Source organism: Loxodonta africana, chromosome 17, assembly GCF_030014295.1.
Source record: "Loxodonta africana isolate mLoxAfr1 chromosome 17, mLoxAfr1.hap2, whole genome shotgun sequence".
Taxonomy (NCBI): domain Eukaryota; kingdom Metazoa; phylum Chordata; class Mammalia; order Proboscidea; family Elephantidae; genus Loxodonta; species Loxodonta africana.
The window spans coordinates 245,932-264,097 of NC_087358.1; positions in this window are offsets into that span (position 1 = coordinate 245,932).

The following is an 18,166-nucleotide window of genomic DNA, read 5'->3' on the forward strand; positions in this document are numbered from 1 at the left end:
CTGAGTAGACTCATCAGCAACGGGTTTGGCTTTTTGGGTTTTGATGAAGCACTGGTTAAGCGCTCGGCCAAAAAGTTCGACAGTTTGAACCCACCAGCTGCTCGAGGGGAGGAATATGTGGCAGTCTGCTTCTGAAAGGATTACAGTCTTGGAAAGCCTGTGGGACGGCTCTACTCTGTCCTACAGGGTTGCTATGAATTGGAATACACTTGACAGCAACAGGTACTAAATATAAGCCCTAGCATTGGATTCAGAAACACAAAATAGTTATTCTAAAAAGAACAAAAATCTAGCTCTTAAGTTGAAATATTACCTATATTCGTTTGGGTCAGTTCTCCCGGCTGTGTTAAGAAATGAGCTGATGATATATGTGTGGTTACATAGGTAGATATGTATCCATGTACATGCATGGGAAGTACAGGCACGTGCATGTGTAGGCGTATGTATACGTGTTCGTGTATGCTGCATGTACATCCATATACATAATAAAGCACACAGGAGGCACAGTTAGTTACAGAGACTTCCTAGACGTAGCTGAACACCTCAAAGGATTCGTTTACTGGGTTAAAAGGCTTAGGACCATAGTTTCATGGTTCAACTCAATCAATTGGCATAATATAGTTCATGAAGATAATGTTCTACATCATAGTTTGGTGAGTAGCGTCTGGTGTCTTAAAAGCTTGTGAGTGGCCATCTAAGATAAAACGATTAGTCTCTACTCATCTCGAGCAAAAAAGAATGAAGGAAACTTAAGACTTAAAGAAGTAACTAGTCCACAGGACTAATAGCCCACAGGAACCAGTGGCCTCTTCCAGCCTGAGACCGGAAGAACTAGATGGTGCCCAGCTGCCACTACTGACCGTTCTGACCAAGGACTCAATAGAAGGTCCTAGATAGAAAGAGAGGATAATGTAGATAGAACAAAATTCAAATTCCTAAAAAAGGTCAAACTTACTGGACTGATAGAGACTAGAGGAACCCCTGAGATTATTGCTCTAACATACCTTTTCAACTTTGAACTGAAGCCACTCCTGAGGTCACCTTTCAGCCGAATAATAGATTGGCTTATAAAATAATCTTACCCATGAGTAATGTGCTCCCTTAATGAGACTAAATGGTCAACATTCTACCAAAAGCAAAGATCAGAAGGCCAGGAGGGGCAAGGGAGCCTGATCAATGGAAACATAACAAAATGGAAATAATGAGAATGCGGACACATTGTGAAAATCATAACCTATATCACAGAACAATTTGTATAAACATTCTTAAATGGGGAGAAAAAAGAAATGAATCAGTGGGGACTGCCAGGATAATGACTTTTAGATGGCACTAAAAAATACCCCTTTAGCTTATTCATTAGAGAAGCAAAAGAGTTACTGAACACTGCTTTTTCTTATCTAATGTTTAATGAGTATTAATGGGCTTCTTTTGAGTATCTAATGTAACAAACTATAACATATGTACGTGATATTTGGCTGCAACTGACACTTTCAGTTGCCGATTAAATATCTCCCCAGCTCCTCCTTGCTGCCGGAACCCTGATTTTATTAGGAGCAGGAAACCAGTTGCCATCAAGTCGGTTCCAAGCCCATTTGTGTCACGGTGGAGCCATGCTCCATGGAGCCTTCGGTGGCTGATTTTTTCAGAAGCAGATCCACAGGCCTTTCTTCTGAGGCACCTCTGGGTGGACTTGAACCTGAACCTTCCTGTTAGCAGCTAAAAGCATTAACCATTTCCACCACCAGGGACTTCTAGGAGTGGGAACATTTCCCTAAATACTTGCTTACAAAGCCTTCTTCCCTGTTAGGAATATGTTGTAGTTGTAGCCAGTGAAACAGAGGTGGAATTCTGCTAGACTTGCTAGGAAAGCATTTGCTTTCCTGATAAAGAGGAACAAATGTAGCTGGTATTGCCTTTCCCCTTTGTCTTCTTCCTTGAAGTCCTGTGGAATGAAGCTACAGCAGCTATCTTGCAACCTTGAGGGAAAATGAACAAGATAAAAACACAGAGACTAGCAGAGACTTTTGTCCTGATGTCTTTGAGTTACTGAACCCATGCCAGCAATCCACTGCCTTGAAACTTCTCATGGGTGAGTCCTTTTTAAGTCACTGTAATTGGGTTTTCAGGTCCCTAGGTGGTTCAAATGGTTTGTGCTGGGCTACTAATCTAAGGGTTGGTTGTTCGAACTACCCAGCAGCACCACAGAGAAAAGTCCTGGCAATTGGCTTATATAAACATTATAGCCAAGGAAACCTTATAGAGCAGATCTACTCTGTAACACATGGGGTCACCATGACTCGATAGTAACAGGGATTAACTGGGTTTTCAATGAGTTGTCAAGGATTTCATTCTGCTTGAATCAACAATCAACATCCACGGAAGCAGAAGCCAAGAAGTCAAAAAGTGTATTGCAATGGGCAAACCTATTGCTAAGGACCTCTTTAAAATTATAAAATGCAAAGATGTCACTTTGATGACTTAGGTGTGCCTGACCCAAGCCATGGTCTTTTCAGTCACATTATATGCATCTGAAAGCTGGACAATGAAAAAGGGAGACAGAATAAGACTTGATGCATTTGAGCTGTGGTATTGGTGAAGAATATTGAAAATACTGTGGACTGCCAGAGAATGAACAAGTCTGCCTTAGAAGAAATACAACCAGAATGCTTCTTAGAAACAAGAATGGCAAGACTTCGGCTTGCTTACCTTGGACATGTCATCAGGAAAGACCAATCACTAGAAAAGGACATCATGTTTGGTAAAGTAGAGGGTCAGTGAGAACCAGGGAAATCCTCAATGAAATGGACTGACAATAGCCTCAACAATGGATTCAGGCATATCAACAACCATGAAGATGGTGAGGGTCTAGGCAATATTTTGTTCTGTCATACACAGGTTGCCAGAGTCAGAGCCCACTTGATGGCAGCTGACAACAGTAATAACAATTGGGTTTTCTGTTACTTGCAGTCAAGTACATTCCTAATCAAAACCCAGACCGATATAGAATTATAGTTAATTGGGATTACCGTAAGAATGATGTAGAGTAGGATATTTCAGTGACACATGAATAAGTTAAACAGAAGACACAAACTTTATTTGGTGTTTTTCAAAATCCTGGATGTCGTATTTGTGCTGGTTACTCTCCATTTAAGGAGCCTGGTGGTGCAGCGGTTAAATACTTGACTGCTAACCTAAAGACTGGAGGTTCAAACCCACCCACTGGCTCCATGAGAGAAAAGACCTGGCAATCTGCTCCTGTAAATGGTATACATAGGAAACCCTATGGGGCAGCTTTACTCTGTCCTATAAGGTCACTATGACTTGGAATCGACTTGACAGCTATGGCTTTTTTTTGGGGGGGGGGTAATAGTCCATTTACCACTCCTCAGATCCATTCTGCAGCCTCCTCTACCTTCTTCTCTCTCCCGGGGGATGACCCTACTGATAGCATCTCGTGGTTCTCTGACTTTTGTTTGGGTTCCACCAATGGGAAGCCTCAGCAAGAAAGGGCAGGTTGACACAGAAAGAGATTGGACTGTGTCTTCTCTGTTCCCTCCCTGCTTTGAGCAGTGTTATCTAGAAAAATCCATATTTCTCAGCTATAGCTCCTTTGCACAGGCCCTCTCCCACAGCTTCAGTTCTTGCTGGGTTTCTGAAATATATTACCTTCCCTTGCTCCTCTAGGCTAAAGGGTGGTAACCACTTACTTTATGGCTGGTTTCTGGAGTCCTCAGCATCTTCTGTCAGTTATTATCTCTGCCCATTGTTTTTATTGTTGTTGTTTGTTTTTTTGGTTAATATTTTAAAATTTTGGTTGGGTATACACAGCCAAAGGTACACCATTTCAACAATTTCTACATGTACAATTTGGTGACATGGACTACATTGTTCAAGTTTTGCTACCATTCTCACTATCCTTTTCCAAATTATACCACCACCATTATCTTAAACTCACTGCCCCCTAAGCTTCCCATCCAGCCTTTTGAGTTGCCATTGTCAATTTGATCTTGCATAGGTAATTCTTTAAAAGAGCACAATGCTCAAAATAGATGTATTTTACTAATTAAGAAGCTAGGTTTGTTTTTTTTTAATTCAAAGGAGACGTCAGGCTATAGCTTTGGTTTAAAGTTTAAAGATTATCTCAAGGCAATGCTTTTGGGGGTTTATCCAACCTCAGTGGATCCAGAAAGTATGGATTTCGTTGATTCTTTGAGAATTTGAAATTCTTTTCCACATTTCCCCCCTTTTGATCAGGATTCTTCTATAGAATCTTTGATCAAAACACTCAGTAATGGTGGCCTAGCATCATCCAGTTCTTCTGGTCTCATGGAAAAAGAGGCAGTTGTTCATGGAGGCAACTACACACACATTTGATTTCCACCTCTGATTCCTGACTCTCCTTCCTCTGTTGCTTCAGTTGAATGGAGGCCAATTATTGTCCCTTGGGTGGTGCTGCATGTGAGTTTTTAAGACCCCAGTCACTATGCAATGAACTAGAAGGTAGAGCAGAAGTATTGAGAAACAATATTAGTGTCTGCCCACGTTTTAATGAAAGTTCTTTGAATCACCTCAATTGGATTTTCTGCTGGGACCCTGTCTGATACAATATTCTTGTGCCTGAAATTGATGCTAATTTATTTGAAGAAAATCATGAAATATCTTTTTAAGAATTCTGTGTGGAGAGGAACCCTCAACAAATTCAAAATGTTGAAATAATACAAAGTATCTTCTCTGACCAAATGCCATCAAAGTAGAAATTAACAAGAGGAAGAGCAATTACATGGAAACTGAATAACACCCTGCTTAAAAACCACTGGGTAATAGAAGAAATCAGAGATGGAATCAAAAAGTTCCTAGAATCAAACAAGAATGAAAACACATCATACCAATACCTTTGGGACACAACAAAGGCAGTCCTCAGAGGTCAATTTATAGCACTAGATGCACACATCAAAAAGAAGTAAGGGACAAAATCAAAACATTAGTTTGCACAACTTGAATAGAAAGAGAACAGCAGAAGAAGCACACAGCCACCAGAAGAAAGGAAATAATAAAGATCAGAGCAGAAATAAATGAAATAGAGAATAGAAAAACAACAGAAAGAATCAACAAAACCAAAAGTTGATTCTCTGAAAGGATCAAGAAACCACTGGCCAAACTGACAAAAGAAAAACATGAGAGAACGCAAATAATCCAAACAGGGAATGAAATGGGGGACATTACAATGGACCCAACTGAAATAAAAAGGATCATAACAGAGTATTGTGAAAAACTATACTCCAACAAATTTGAAAACCTAGAGGAAATGAACAAATATCTAGAAACACACAACCTACCCAAACTGACACAAAAAGATGTTGAAAATCTGAACAAACCCATAACGAGAAAAGAGATTGAAAAGGTAATAAAAAAAAAAAAAACTCCCCCCCCCACAAAGGTTTGGCCCAGATGGCTTCACTAGGGAATTCTACCAGACATTCAGAGAAGAACTTGTAGCAGTACTACTCAAATCATTTCAGAACATAGAAAAGTAAACAATACTTCCAAATTCATTCTATGAAGCCAGCATTACTCTGATACCAAAACCAGATAAAGATACCACAAAAAAATTACAGACCAATATCTCTCATGAATATAGATGAAAAATTTTTCAACAAAATTCTAGACAATAGAATTCAGCATCATATCAAAAAAAAAAAAAAAATACACCACAACCAAGTAGGATTCATACCAGGTATGCAAGGATGATTCAACATTAGAAAATCAATCAACATAATCCACCACATAAATAAATTGAAAACAAAGAATCACATGATCATCTCAATCAGCACAGAAAATTCATTCGGCAAAGTCCAACATCCGTTCCTGATAAAAGCTCTCAATAAAGCAGGTATAGAAGGGAAGTTTCTCAACACAATAAAGGGCGTCTATGCAAAACCAACAGCCAACATCATTCTTAACGGAGTGAAGCTCTAACCACTCCTATTGAGAACAGGAACAAGACAAGGATGCCCTTTATCACCACTCCTGTTTAACATTGTGGTGGAAGTCCTAGCTAGAGCAGTCAGGCAAGATAAAGAAATAAAGGGCATCCAAATTGGTAATGAAGAACTTAAACTGTCCCTATTTGTGGATGATGTGATACTATAAATAGAAAACTCAAAAGACTCCACGAGAAAAGTACTGGAACTAATAGAAAGATTCAGCAGTGTGGCAGGATACAAGATAAATATACAAAAAATCAGTTGGATTCCTATACACCAATAAAGAGGACGATGAAAAGGAAATCAGGAAAAAATACCATTTACAGTAGCCCTTTAAAAAATAATAATAAATCTAACCGGGGATGTAAAAGACCTATACAAAGAAAACTACAAAACAATACTGCAAGAAACCAAAAGAGATCTGCATAAATGGAAAAACATACCATGCTCATGGATAGGTAGACTCAACTTTGCGAAAATGACAATTCCACCCAAAGCGATTTACAAATACAACACAATCCACCATCCAAATACCAGCAACATTCTTTAAAGAGTTGGAAAAACTTTTCACTAACTTTATTTGGAAAGGGAAGAAGCCTCAGGTAAGTAAAGTACTATCGAAGAAGAAGAATAAAGTAGGAGAAATTGCACTACCTGACCTCAGAACCTACTATACAACTACAGTGGTCAAAACAGTTACTGATACAATGACAGATACATTGACCAATGGAACAGAATTGAGAACCCAGATGTAAATCCATCCACTTATGGTCACCTGATCTTCAACAAGGACCCAAAGTCCATCAAATGGGGAAAAGATAGTCTTTTTAACAAATGGTGCTGGCAAAACCTGCAAAAAGAGACAGGATCCATACCTCACACCATGTATGAAAACTAATTCAAAATGGATCAAAGACCTAAATATAAAGCGAAAAACTATGAAGAACATAGAAGAAAAAATACGATCAACACTAGAGGACCTAATACATGGCATTAATAGATACAAACCACAACCAACAACACACAAACTCCAGAAGATAAGCTAGATAACTGGGATCTTCTAAAAATTAAACATGCTCATCAAAAGACTTCACCAAAAGAGTAAAAAGAGAACCTAAAGACTGTGAAAAAAAATTTGGCTATTACAAATCAGACAACAGTCTAATCTCTAAAATCCAAAAAAAAATCCAGCAACTCTACAACAAAAAGACAAATAATCCAATTAAAAAATGGGCAAAGGAAATGAACAGACATTTTACCAAAGAAGACAGTCAATCAGCCAACAGACACATGAAAAGCTTGTGCACACTTGCCATTAGAGAAATGCAAATCAAAACCACAATGAGATACCATCTCACCCCGGTATTACTGGCATGAATAAAGAAAAAAACAGGAAATAACAAATGTTGGAGAAGCTGCTGGGAGATCAGAACTCTTATGCACTGCTGGTGGGAATGCAAAATGATATAACCATTTTGGAAAACAATATAGTACTTTCTTAGAAAGTTAGAAATAGAAATACCATATGATCTAGTAATCCCACTCCTGGGAATATATCCTACAGAAATAAGAGCCATCACACGAATAGACATATGCACACCCATGTTCATTGCAGCATTGTTCACAATAGCAAAAAGATGGAAACAACCTAGATGCCCATCAACAGATGAATGGATAAACCAACTGTGGTACATACACACAATGAACTAGTATGCAACGCTCAAGAACGATGATGAATCTGTGCAGCATCTCATAACATGGATGAATCTGGAGGGCATTATGCTGTGGGAAATAAGTCAATCACAAAAGGACGAATATTGTATGAGACCACTATTGTAAATATTCATGAAAAGGTTTATGCACAAAAAGAAACAATCTTTGATGGTTATGAGGGAGGGGAGGGGTGGGAATGGAAAAACACTAAATAGACAATAGATAAGTAGTAACTCTGGTGAAGGGTAAGACAGTACACAATATTAGGGAAGCCAGCACAACTTGTACAAGGCAAGGTCATGGAAGCTCCATAGATAAATCCAAACTCCCTGAGGGATGGAATTGCTGAGGTGAGGGCTGCAGGGACCATGGTCCTGGGGAACATCTAGCTCAATTGGCATAACATAGTTTATAAAGAAAATGTTCTACACTCCACTTTGGTGAATAGCATCTGGGGTCTTCAAAGCCTGTGAGAAGCCATTTAGGATATTCCACTGGCCTCACCCCTTTGGGAGCAAGGAAGAATGAAGAAAACTAAGATACAAGGGAAAGATTAGTCCAAAGGACTAATGGACCACATCTACCACAGTCTCCACCAGACTGAGACCAGTACAACTAGATGGTACCTGGCTACCACCACTGACTGCCCTGACAGGGATCACAATAAAGGGTCCCGGACAGAGCTGGAGAAAAATGTAGAACAAAATTCTAACTCAGAAAGAAAAGACCAGACTCTCTAGTCTGGAGAAACGCTGAGAGTATGGCCCCTGGACACCCTTTCAGCTCAGTAATGAAGCCACTGCTGAGGTTCACCCTTCAGCCAAAGAGTGAACAGGCCCATAAAACGAAATGAGACTAAAGGGGCACACCAGCTCAGGGGCAAGGACTAGAAGGCAGGAGGGGACAGGAGAGCAGGTAATAGGGAACCCAAGGTTGAGAAGGGGGAGTGTTGACATGTCATGGGGTTGTTAACCAGTGTCATAAAACAACATGTGCACTAACTTTTATGAGAAACTAGTTTGTTCCGTAAACCTTCATCTAAAGTACAATAAAGAAAAAGAAAAAAAAAAAAGAATTCTGCCTGGAATTGCCATGTGCTCTGGTATGCTGAACTGAAATATTGTTGATTTGTGTGACTACAAGAGCAATGTAATCCACTAATACAAATCAACTCATTGAGGACATCTTTTATATTTGCTAATTTATTTGTACTTCAGTCTGTTTTTATGACAGAAATGGGCAGTCATAGAAATTTCAAACTTTTTTTGGATTGCCAAAATACGCTGCATTGAGGTAGGTGTTCTTAATCTAATACAATATTTACGGAAAATTTTTGTAATTATTTCTAAATTAATCCTAACAACTTTCATATGAACAGGACCAATATTATTATAATCCCTATTTTAGAATTTTGGTTTCTAAGCCACAAAGAATTATGTGCCTGAGGTTATCCTGTGTGCCAGGTAAACGCGATCCGGAACACAGAGTTCCTCTTCTTTTGCTTGAGGCTGCTGCCTTGCTTTCATCTGAAAAGGCGTGAGTTCCCTAACTTTAGGCCAGAGTATGTTGCATGCCTTGCCTGGCTGACAGCATTCTGTCCTATGCAGTGTGTGTTTACTGATTGTGCTGAGAGGGGAAGAAAAGATAATGCCAAGGAACCTTGGATGTGCTTACTAACGATCTTTCTTTTTTGCTCAATTCTTCTCTTTTCCTTCCTCCCTATCTGTCATAAACAACAACCGTAAAAACCCCTTGACATCAATTCTGACTCATGGCGACCCCATGTGACAGAGTAGAATTGCCCCATAGGGTTTTTTTTTGGAGGGGGGGCTGTGATCTTTATGGAAGCAGGTTGTCAGGCCTTTCTTCTGCAGTGCCACTGAGGGTTTCAAGTCACCAACCTTTCCGTTAATAGTTGGGTGCAGACACTCTGCCAGATGTAAGGACCTCCTACCTATCATGCACCTTCCTGAAAGCAGAGGAGTAGAGGTGTCTGAAGCAGGAGTGAAGTTTTCTAGAACCTCTGCCAGTCTAGCTCTACTTCCTAAGAGAGCAGTGTCCAATGTGACCCAAAGGCCAGAGTGCCCAGCTGCCTTAGGTCAGACACTCAACCTGATATTTTTAGTAAAAACCTCTAGAATTATTTTAAAAGGCCACAGAGCTACTTAGCTCATAAGCACACATTGGTTTGGTTAGTGACCTGACTACTTACCCGCCCAGCAGGGAATCTGAAGTTTTCTAAACATGGAAAGTGGACACTGGTGGTTCAGTGCTGAAATTCTCACCTTCCGTGAAGGAGACCCAGGTTTGATTCCGGGCCATTGCACCTCATGCGTAGCCCCCACCTGTCTATCAGTGGAGGCTAGCATGTTGTTATGATGCTGAGCAGATTCCAGCAAAGCTTCCAGACTAAGACAAATCAGGAAGATAGGCCTGGTGATTTACTTCTAAAAATCACTCAGTGAAAACCCTATGGAACACAATAGTCCAACCCACAACTGATCAGGGGGATGGCAGGACGGGGCAGCGTTTAGTTCTGTTGTGCATGGGGGCGCCGTAAGTCGGGGGCCCGTTCAATGGCAGCTAACAACAACAACAACAAAAATGGAAGCTAAATTCACACCACATGTGGGGCACTTTCCGTGAAAAACTTTTTTTGTGGTCCTGCCTTTAACCATGCCAGTTTATGTCAGAATCTCTCCCCCAAGCTCGGTTTCCTATCCTCAGTATGTGACCCCATTCTTGTTGGAATAAGGTTCTTGCCTTTCACTGGTAAAGAATGAGCAGGTAAGGCACCTAGAGTTTTCGACACAAAGCTTTATTGAAGAGGCTTGCAAGCAGAGATGAGGAGGACCTAGAGCAATGCATACCCCCATCTCACAGAACAAAAAACCGGCCTGGGTTTTTAAAAGTTCTTGGGTGGGAACAGATTCATGTTTATTCATAGGCACAGGCGGGGATATGTTAACTAAGGTGCATATGCAGCAGCTTTCCAAAACGGCTCCTGTCCTGGAGGCCTCTAGGATTCATAGCAGGACTTATTATGGGGTGTCATGCCTGCGCAGTCTCCTGCTGTCAGGGTTTGATTCCCCAGCTGGGGCTGTAGCCCCTCACTGCCCCTAGTGGAAGGTCACACAGTGGTCACAGGTGGATGTTCTGCGCATGTCCCTGGGGCTGGTTTTCTCCAGCTGCTTCTGAAAGACAACTTTAAAGAAGTTTGTGGGCTATTTTCTGATACCCTGCCCCACTGTCCTGGAGAATGGCTTTGTTTCTGTGCCCTGGCCCATTATTTCTTGTTACTTTGTTTGCAGATTTGGGGGGCCCTCTATTCTGTCTTAATAAGTCTCTAGTTTCCATACCCAAACCGCTATTACCTCCCTGATAGTATGGTCTATCTCTCTTTTACTTGCTTCTCCTCCAGCCACACCAGTCTCTTTGCAATTCCTCAAACAGGCACCCTCCAATCTCAGGGCCTTTGCTCCCTGTCTTAGTAGTAACCCCATGCACAACAGAACAAAACACTGGCCAGTCCTCTGCCATCCTGATAATTTTTGCTATACTTGAACCCATTGTTGCATCCATTCTGTCAATTATCTTGTTGAGGGTCTTCCTCTCTTTTGCTGACCTTCCCCCAAGCATGATGCCCTTCTCCAGGGACTGATTCCTCCTGATAACATGTCCAAAGCGTGTGAGACGTAGTCTCACCATTCTTGCTTCTAAGGAGCATTTTGGTTGTACTTCCTCCAAGACAGATCTGTTCATTCTTTTGACAGTACATGGTATATATTCAGTATTTTTTGCTGACACCGCAATTCAAAGGTGTCAATTCTTCTTCGGTCTTCCTTGTTCATTGTCCAGCTATCAAATGCATATGAGGCAAATGAAAAAACCATGGCTTGGGTCAGGCGCACCTTAGTCCTTAAAGTGACATCTTTGCTTTTCAACACTTTAAAGAGGTCTTCTGCAGCAGATTTGCCCAGTGCAATGCATCTTTTGATTTCTTGACTGCTGCTTCCATGGATGTTGATTCTGGATCCAAGTACAATGAAATCCTTGACAATTTTTCCTATCAGTTTATCATGATGTTGTTTATTGGTCCAGTTGTAAGGATATTTGTTTTCCTTATGTTGAGGTGTAATCCATACTGAAGGCTGTGGTCTTTGATCTTCATCAGTAAGTGCTTCAGGTCATCTTCACTTTCAGCAAGCAAGGTTGTGTCATCTGCATAATGCAAGTTGTTAATGAGTCTTCCTCCAATCCTGATGCCCATTCTTCTTCATATAGTCCAGCTCAGCATACGGAGTGAATAAGTGTGGTGAAAGAATACAACCCTGACACACACCTTTCCTGACTTTAAACCACGCAGTATTCCCTTGTTCTGTCTGAACAACTGCCTCTTGATCTATGTACAGGTTCCTCATGAGCACAGTTAAGTGTCCCTAATTCTCATTTCCACAATGTTATCCATAATTTGTTATGATCCACACAGTCAAATGCCTTAGCATAGTCAATAAAATACAGGTAAACATCTTTCGGGTATTCTCTGCTTTCAGCCAGGATCCATGTGATATCAGCAATGATATCCCTGGCCCCACATCCTCTTCTAAATCCAGCCTGAATTTCTGGCAGTCCCCTGTCGATATACTGAGGCAACCACTTTTAAATGATCTTCAGCAAAATTTTGATTTCAGGTAATATTAATGATACTGTTTGATAATTTCCAAATTTGGTTGGATCACCTTTGTTGGGAACAGGCATAAACATGGATCTCTTCCAGTCAGTTGGCCAGGTAGCTGTCTTCCAAATTTCTGCACATAGATGAATGAGCACTTCCAGCACTGTGTCCATTTGTTGAAACATCTCAATTGGTATGTGGTCAATTCCTGGAGGCTTGTTTTTCACCAATGCCTTCAATGCAGCTTGGACTTCTTCCTTCAATACCATTAGTTCCTGATCCTGTGTTACCTCCTGAAATGGTTGAACTTCGACCAATTCTTTTTGGTATACTGACTCTGTGTATTCCTTCCATCTTCTTTTGACGTTTCATGCCTCATTTAATATTTTCCCCATAGAATTCTTCAGTATTGAAACTCGAGGCTTGAAGTTTTTCTTCAGTTCTTTCAGCTTGAGAAATGCTGAGCGTGTTCTTCCCTTTTGGTTTTCTATCTCCAGGTCTTTGCTCATGTCATTTTAATATTTTACTTTGTCTTCTCAAGCCACCCTTTGAAATCTTCTGTTCAGCACTTTTACTTCATCATTTTTTTCCTTTTGCTTTAGCTACTTGCAGTTCAAGAGCAAGTTTCAAAATCTCTTCTGCCATCCATTTAGGTCTTTTCTTTCTCCCATCTCTTTAATGACCTCTTGCTTTCTTCATGTGTGATGTCCTTGATATCGTTCCTACAGCTCGTCTGGTCTTCAGTCATTAGTGTTCGACATGTCAAATCTGTTCTTGAGATGGTCTCTAAATTCGGGTAGGATATACTCAAGATCGCACTTTCACTTTCATGGACTTGTTCTAATTTTCTTCAGTTTCAGTTTGAACTTGCATATAAGTAATTGATGGTCTGATCCACAGTCGGCCCCAGGCCTCATTCTAACTGATGATATTGAGCTTTTCCTTTGTCTTTTTCTACAGATGTAGTCGATTTGATTCCTGTGTATTCTATCTGGCAAGGTAGATATGTGTATAGTAGCCATTTTTGTTGGTGAAAAAAGATATTTGCAACGAAGAAGTCATTGATCTTGCACAATTCAGTCATGTAATCTCTGGCATTGTTTCTATCACCAAGGCTGTAGTTTCAAACTACCGATCCTTATTCTTTGTTTCCAACTTTTGCATTCCAATCACCAGTGATTATCAGTGCATCCTGCATTGCATGTTCAATCAATTTTAGACTGCGGAAGTTGGTAAAAATCTTCCGTTTCTTCATCTTTGGCCTTAGTGGTTGGTGCGTAAATTTGAATAATAGTCGTATTAACTGGTCTTTGTAGGCGTATGGGTATTATCCTATCACTGACAGCGTTGTACTTCAGGATAGATCTTGAAATGTTCTTTTTTGAAGATGAATGCAACAGCATTCCTCTACAAGTTGTCGTTCCTGGCGGTGGACCAATACCAGTCCATTTCAGCTCACTAATGCCTAGGATGTTGATGTTTATCCATTTCATTTTCATTTTTGATGATTTCCAATTTTCCTAGATTTATATTTCATACATTCCATGTTCCGATTATTAATGGATGTTTGTAGCTGTTTCTTTTCATTTTGAGTTGTGCCACATCAGAAAATGAAGGTCCTGAAAGCTTGACTCTATCCACGTCATTAAGGTCGGCTCTACTTTGAGGAGGTGGCTCTTCCTCAGTCATCTGTTGAGTGCCTTCCAACTTGGGGGTCTCATCTTCCAGCACTATATCAGACAATGTTCCGCTGCTATTCGTAAGGTTTTCACTGGCTAATTCTTTTCAGAAGTAGACTGCCAGGTCCTTCTTCCTAGCCTGTCTTAGTCTAGAAGTACAGCTGAAATCTGTCTGCCATGGGAGACCCTGCTGATGTTTGAATATCGGTGGCATAGTTCCCAGCATCACAGCAACGCACAAGCCCCCACAGTACAACAAACTGACAGACATATTTTGATTAATCTTAACAGACCAAAGTCTTTGAGCCCAATAGAGAGTGTATGTCTTTTGGAAACCGTCTAGCTGCATTTAGATCCACTTACCTTTCTTCTGGAAACTCTGGTGGCGTAGTGGTTAAGTGCTACAGCTGCTTCTGGAGTTCTAGTTGATCAGTGCCCCTCCTGTGATTCTAGGAGATGTGTGTCACAGAGAAGTTTTCTTTTTTCTTGCTTTCTTTCTATTTTAAATTCTGTTCCTTCCTTGTGTGTTTCTTTTTTATAATTTTCAGCAAATATTCCTTTCCATCAGCGGCTCCTCACCTTGGCTGCACACGGAAATCACCCAGATAGTCTAAAAAATACTAATATCTGGGGCCCATCCCCAAGCAATGCTGAGTTAATTATTCTGTGGTGAGGCCTGGGCCTTGGACAGTTAATCACTCTGCACGGGATTTAAGTGTGCAGCAAAGTTTGAGAACCACCACTTTAAGGTAGGTTAAAACTGATACATGGAAAAACAGATGATTACCTCAAGCAAATCAGCAAGTCAGTAGCAGAAAATCTAAGGAATGAGCATTTAATTCCAGTAAAAATTCTGGGCACAAAGCTACCATTACTGAAGTTTTTAATCAAAGATTCTATAAAAGAACCCTGACCAAAATGGTGGAAATATGGAACAGAATTTCAAATTCTCAATAGAATCCAGACTTTATGGAGCCATTGAACCTAGACAAACCACCAAATCTATTGCCCTGAGGTAATCTTTAAACCTTAAACCAAAAACACACCCTGACGTCTTCTTAAAATCAAACAATAATTTAGCTTAACTAGTAAAGAATATCTGCCTTGAGCATTGTGCTCTTTTTAAAGAACTGTGTACATGAGATCAAATTGACAATGACAACTCAGAAGATTAGATGGACATCTTAGGGGGCAGGGGCAGTGAGTTTATGTTAATGGAGGGTGAGAGTGGTTGTACAACATGAAGACTGTAGTCAGTGTCTTTGAACTGTACACGTAGAAATTGGTGAATTGGTGTATGTTCTGTTGTGTGTATTCTCAACGACAACAAAAATAAATTATAAAAATAATTCTGGGCAAGAAATTCATTTTAGAGTTTTTTGTTTTGTTTTGCTGCATGAACGTGGCTGGCACAATCAGGTATGCCACAAGCTGGTGCGTCTGAAGGTTTGGAAGCAACTTGGAAGTTGGCTTTCCTGTTACGCAGTACTTCAGGCTTTACTTTGCCAGTTTTCATCACCACGTTTGGCATACCCAGATATCTCCCCAGAGTTTCCGTGTAGCTACTCACTGAGTATAGACTTCCGGAAGCAGGCTGATGTTGTTAGGTGCTGTGGAGTCAATTGCAACTCATAGTAACCCCATGCGGCAGAGTAGAACTGCCCCATGGGGTTTTCATGGTTGTAATCTCTGGGAGCAGATCGCCAGATCTTTCTCCTGTGGAGCTAGCTACTGGGTGGGTTTGAACCACCAACCTTTAAGTTAGCAGCTGAGTGCTTAACCACTGCACCACCAGGGTTCCTTGGAGTAGGCTATGGGGGTGGAGATTTTCTCAGAAGGAAAGAGAACCCAAAGGATCCTCCTGGTCAGGAGGAAATAGGCTTAAACTTACCTCCTTGAAAGTGTTGATTTAATATCTTCAGCTGCACCCCTCTTCTTTCCCAAAATGAACCTCGCAGCTCTGAGGCTGCTTATTACTTTCTCAGTTTTTATTCATTGATTTCTTCCGCAGTGTTCCAAAGATGAGTTCAAATTTCTTTGCATCCAATTCTCAATTATAAATGTGAAATCCTAAATTAATTTTAATGAATCTGTGCTCTGTGCGTTACTATTTTGATTATGAACTCAGGACCAGATAAAATTTTCATTTGGAAAAAATTTTTTTTGATTCATCATTTGTATGTAGGTATGGTTTGATCACACTCAAAAGTGTAAAAAGAGCTACACCAGGGCGAACTACCAATTGTGGCTCTTCTATAAAACCAAACTAGGTGCTTTTGAGTCAGTTTTGACTCATGATGACCTGATGTGTGTCGGAGTAGAATTGTGCTCCACAGGGCTTTCAGTGGCTGATCTTTCGAAAGTAGATCGTCAGGGCTTTCTTCCAAGGAGCTTCTGGGTGGACTCAAACCTCCAACCTTTTGGTTTGCAGCTGAGGGAATTAACTGTTTGTACCACCCAAGGACTCTGATTGTGGTTTATATAACCAAATTTATCAAGAGCTTAGTAGGAAACTTCCTCTGCTGTGCCTTGAATAACTCCTTTATGTATCTGTTCTCTTATTTATTCATACATAAAATAGAGTTGATTGTATTTTCCCTGGCTGTCTTTCAGAATTGTTGTAAAGATTAAAAAAAAAACAAACAAACTATTTTCACCATCACATATCCTAGACTGCAGGATTATTTTCACTTTGCTAGTGCTTTTGTGTAGCTACTTCAGATGAGTGGTATTAAAACTTCAGTCTGTAGCAGAATCACCTGGAGGACTTATTAAAACAATTTACTGGGCATCATTCCCAGAGTTTCTGACTCATTCCATGTAGGGAGGCACCAAGAACGTGCATTTCTATCGCTTCTCTGGAGATGCCTGTGCTGTTGCCCTGGGGAACAGTCTGAGAACTATGGAGGTACAGCAAATCCCGATAAACTAAATGTCTGGTTAATTAATGGTACATTTGACTCAAGTCCCTGGGTAGTGCAAATGGTTAACATGCTCCACTGCTAACTGAAAGGCTGGAGAGTCAAATCCACCTAGAGGTGCTTGGAAAGCATGGCCTGACTATCTACTTCCAAAAAAAAAAATCAAGCATTGAAAACCCTATGAAGCACAGTTCTACTTTGACACACATGGGTCACATGAGTTGGAATCAACCCCATGGTGACTAGAACTTGTATATTTACTTTGCTTTTCCAAGATGATCACTTTCAACTTCCCCACAGCTGACAACACCGATCTCCTCACTGTTCTGTCTCCACTCTGCTTCTTTCTGGACTTTCCTATCTTTGTCTCCTTCCTCTTCTGTGCATTTATATCCACTTAACTGGGTCTCTGTTCCTTTGGCTCCTCCCTTGCTGTAGTTGTTGGGGATCATCAAGTCAATTCTGACTCAAAGTGACCCCATGCGACAGAGTAGAACCACCCCATAGGGTTTTCTTGGCTGTAATCTTTATGGGAACAGATTTTGTGGTCTTTCTCCCATGGAGCCACTGGATGGATTCAAACCATCAACCTTATGGTTAGCAGCTAAGCACTTAATCATTGTGCCACCAGAGCTCCTTTGGCAGCTCCCTGGTCACCCATTAGTCCATGTTGCCTTTCAGTTTTTCTGGAAATGTTGTTGTGTATTTTACTCTGACCTGCCTTGTGGGCTGGACACTATGCAATCCCCAAGCCTTGTTCTTGCCTATAGCTCTCCCTTCTCCCATCAAAACTTGTTAACTCTCAGTAGGTCCAAGATAGTGGAGTAGTGAGACATTTTCTGTGGTCTCTCGTACAGCAAAGACCCGAAAAAGCAAGTGAATCTTATATATGACAATCTAGGAGCCCTGAACATCAAAGACAAAGTTGAGGAGTCAGACCAAGCGGCACGGGGAGGGAGAGACAGTTCAGAAGCAGCAAGGGTTTGCCAGACCTGACCTCGCCAGCAGACCCTGCAGGTTGGATTGTCCAGTGCTCAAGGGCTGAGGCGAGCAGTAGCGTTCAGGATGCATTTTCCACACCAGGAGAAATCGAGCAGCGGAGAGTCTGCACAAACCTGTAGAACCAGGGTAGAGCACTGCTGGATCTGTGGAAGTTAAGTGCAAGCATCTAACCTACCGCATGGGATCAAAAAA